Raw genomic sequence first — 4513 nt, forward strand, 5'->3', positions numbered from 1 at the left:
AGTCTTCCAGCGATGGTATTTTATTTCTAGAGGCAAACTTAAATAATGTTTGTTGTTGTCGTTGCATCTCTGTAAAAATACTATATTGGTCTATTTGAGATGTTTTGTGAACATTTCTGTTTACTGTAGCAACTGTACATAATTTAATGTATATTGTACAAATTTATGCCAACATGCAATTTTGCATATAATTTCAACTGATTAACTATTTCTATCACACGTATACCATGAGTTCAGGTCTGGACTAACCAGCCTGGACCTGAACCCAGACTTGTTGCAAGTTTTTTTTTTTTTTTTTTTTTTCGCCCTGTCGCTTCAATTTTTTTAGGAAAAAATCCGAGAACCAACAAATTAAATTGGTATGGCCTAATGTGAAGTAAACCAAGGTGGGTAGTTCTAATGCTTGAGGGACAGTCCTGCATTGCACGGCTTTTACCCGGTCATAGTCAAGTGTTTTGACTGGATAGTACGAATTAGCGAGATGATGGGGAGAGAAGTCGGTGCCCATGTTCGATTGCCATTTGTTTTTATGGTACTTGTGGTAACAGGAACTCAGACGGGCCTCAGGGCCGGTCACGTCCAGTCCGTGTAGCTGTAGGGACGTGCAGAGTCCGAGAGTAGGGGGTCGGGGACACCCGCCTAATTGAGATAGAACACAAGCAACATGAATCACGTGTACTGTCATCTACATGCAGTTATCGGCTCTGCCACGTACAGTGATGAAACCATAAAGTTGGAAGATATTTGTTGAAAGGAAAGCTGGGACAAGACCTCAGGAAAGCTGGGACAAGAGCAAAAGGAACTTAACATTATTTGTGGCCTTGACATCCAGCAAACTCATCTAACTTAGCTGAACAAGCCCCCACTGTACCAGAGGCACAGTCCCCGAAGTCTGGGTTTCCAAGAGACTGGACAGCTGTAATACTAATACTTAAGACCTGACTAACAGAACCCGAGTAAGCTGGATGTACTGCCATTGCCAATAGTTTTGCTCTGTCACCTGTTTATATTTGGATGGGTATGGAAGATAACATTGCAACAGCTACTGTTGTTCCCATCAAGGGACAGGTAGTGTTGTCTCAGCAACCTGCAGTAGGTATAATATGATTCCACACTTGAAGCTGAACACTTCAAAGATCACCAGACGCATGTGGCATCTTGTACATCTGGGCTGACCTGTGGAACAGAAATGTTCATATTATTGTACATCAGCAGACGAGATTGTACAATTAGAAACTATGACTAAGCTTAAAACACTATACTCATTTTCTCTGTAACAATTGTGACTGAGCATGATATGTGCACATACATCCCGCACTCTACCCGTTCTAATTCTACAGACTAGCATAGTTCCCATTACAATACAGAGTTTAAGTTAACGCACAGTGTATCTCAAAATCAAACTGAGGCCAATACAAATTGGGTAGCACTTTAACCCTATTAAATCAAAATGTCACGTCAGGAACTTTCACTGATCAAGACGGTTTACATAACCCAGTGAATACAAAGAACCCGTATGACCTGACCACCCCACCCCGGTCCTTTGTTCTGTAGCTACAGGACTCGGTAACAGAAACGGACCTTCACACATATAAACATCACTGAAACATCGTCCACAACCTCTTGGTAACAAAAAAAACAAGGTTGTGTGTTTCACATACGCCAGCATCGTCGAGGATTTCAGACAAACTTTATCCTTTCCCTGAATTTTCAACGACAGAAATTTCCCCCACAAAAGGCCGCCATTACCCTCACCAAAAACCAGTTTTCCTCACCGGATATATTATTTTTCAGTTTCAAATTGCAATGTACTAACTAACCACCGAAATAGCTATACTATAAAATGACAAGAAATATTTCTGAGGCACAATGAAGTAAAATAAGAAGACAAAATTTAGTGAAACACAAGTCCGCCCTCACCTCACAATGGCCGCCCTGCACTGCGTGGATTCCGCACAGTACAAAAAGACTTCTCTTGTATCAATGCGCGTAAACATCTGGAATGCTGCTGAACTTTAAATGAAAGACTTACATACAGCTTATATCGACAAAAATTTAAAAAATATATTTAATTGTAAAAAGCAAACAAAAGAACCAAATGTAACCGCATTAGCAATAGTACGTTCTAATTTTGGCTGCACTATTTTATGGCGGCGCTTGTGTATATTTCGTCTGGGGACGGTATTCGGTGGCTGCTGGATGATGACGTGGAAAGCGCACCGGGGGTTACTTAGGGGTTTTTCGAAGTACCGCTCTTTAAAAAAACTCTATACACGTAAAGCCAGGTTGATTTGATTATATGGATGTCATCAAAAAAGAAAACGCCAAAACTGATGCGAGCGCGCGAATAAAAAATGATTGCTTTCAATATGAATCTAAGTGACCAGGAAGGTTGTAACATTTGGTCTTAGTGGTAGGACTTGGGCATTTATCTATACGTCAGTATGACGCGTCTATGCTATAACACTCTCACAAATAGCCAAGGACCAGGGTTCAGTGTACAGTTTGATGTGATCTTTATTACTACGACCGATTGTATACAGTTTAAGCAAGTGAACGGAGGTAATGATATAGACTGGCTTAATACGAATAATACAAGATAAGATACCTGGACAGATGCGGGTGGATGATACTAACTAACCGGTTACGTAACTACGGTGGCGGAAGATACGGTTGACCTTGTCCCTGAGTCTGCTTCTAGTCTAACTAGCGCGTACCGCGTCTTATATTACATCAATTGGAGGCGGAGCTTACGCGAGCGCTGCGGGGCGTGGCCTAGCTGACGTCAGGGCGCGCCCATGGTCACGTGCTCTCACCACCTGACCCCTGGGCCGCCCAACGTAATAACAGACTTGCTACAAGGTTGAACATAGGATTCAACCTTACCTTACCTAGTCCCATCCTCATATTATAATATACAACAATTAGGAGTAGGGACCTTTTTTTCTCCATGGGCTAGTTAGAAAAAAAAACACAAAAAAAACACCTAAAAATCAATGGGATGGGTTTCGCCTATAAGAAAATGGCGTTTGGAGTTTACAGGGCCAAGAAAATAACAACAGCAAAGTCGAGTGGAGTTTATGGTCCGATTTGTACAATATTTTACAGTCAAGGGTACAGAGGCAGTTAGCCTTGATTACATGAAGATAGGATTTTAAAACACAATTTTGTGCACAATTATTATTGACCATTGTTTGTTTTTTTCTAACTTCATTCACACAGTGTGCTCTATTTATATACTAAACAAAGACATGCATACAAGAAAACAGTAGTTCCCATTTTCTGGTGTGTACATACAATTTGCTAAAGCGTGTGGCTATACTTTTTCCATGCTGTGAAAGTACTTAATGAAGGTAATAAACTTATTGATAGACAGTTTTGATACCTCACGATTTCCATAGATGGAATTTTTTTTGCCAACAATGTAACAACAGTTACCTATTCTTTCTGCGCAGTGATTGACTCATCCATATGAAGCTATGGGGTGGTGCCTGGAGTCGCGCGAAGATGTGATACATAAAACATTCCCCAGACTGAGTGGCTGGGTGGGTGGGCGGGCGAAAAAGAAACTGAGTTCCATCGTGCCTACCTCTTTTCCCTTGTCCCACTCCTTCTATCCCATGTTCACGTCTTCGACGGATTCCAGGCTGTGCGGATGAGTCCGTCAAACTGCATAGTGAATAGTCTATCCTGCCCTTATTTAGGATTGGGTCTTCGCCTAATATGGGCATCGCCAATCACAGCGCAGGAAAGATAGTTACCTATTCTTTCTGCGCAGTGATTGACTCATCCATATGAAGCTATGGGGTGGTGCCTTCCGTCGCGCCTCTTCTTTTCTTTAGTATCATTTACCTGAGTTGCGTGGCATCCAAGCTTCTTGGTGCGTGTGTGGGTTCTAGGAGACCAACCGCTGACTCCACGCTAATAGGGAACGCGTGCGGTGTATACTCAAGGACGACAGTGGACGCATAGTCAAGGAACATAGTCTATTGACAACTTCTTATGGAACCGTTCCATGATGGTGAACAACCAGCACCACACAGTGCGTGACGTAACCTCTAGCGGACTCTACCACTTATATGGGTGGTGGTCCAGACCTACCATAACAATCACTATACAATAGTGGCGCTACTATTCTTCCTTCTTACATATGCATACCTCCTACTATTCCTAATCTCATCCTAACTTTCCTTCACTCCATCATTCTTAAATATCCATACAACCTACTATCCCCAATCTCATCCTAACCTTCCTTGACTCTATCGTTCTCTCCCACTCTCATCCTTACTTTTCCCACTCTCATCCGCCACTACGGTTCTTCACACCATCATTCTCTATTCCTTTCTACCCCACCTCCATTCATTATTCTTTTATTCGTGTCCTGCTTATCGGAAGTGAATCAACTACAATAAAACTAATGTGCAGTCTAATACTTTTTATTTGTTGCATCGCCGGCGGTCCTCTTCTAAGAACTACTAGAAGTGTCCTCTGTCAGATGTTGCAAACTGCAAAC

General features: G+C 42.1%; 1 long non-coding RNA gene across 1 annotated transcript; it reads right to left on the reverse strand.

Annotated features, from left to right (window-relative positions):
- Positions 1-281: 281 nt before the first annotated feature.
- LOC118417282 lies at positions 282-2184 on the reverse strand. The gene is made up of 2 exons (XR_004831349.1): positions 1921-2184; positions 282-1176 (listed from the first exon to the last, which is right to left on the reverse strand). It is a non-coding gene; the product is annotated as an uncharacterized LOC118417282 (long non-coding RNA).
- Positions 2185-4513: the final 2329 nt, after the last annotated feature.

This window comes from Branchiostoma floridae, chromosome 6 (genome assembly GCF_000003815.2).
Source record: "Branchiostoma floridae strain S238N-H82 chromosome 6, Bfl_VNyyK, whole genome shotgun sequence".
NCBI lineage: Eukaryota > Metazoa > Chordata > Leptocardii > Amphioxiformes > Branchiostomatidae > Branchiostoma > Branchiostoma floridae.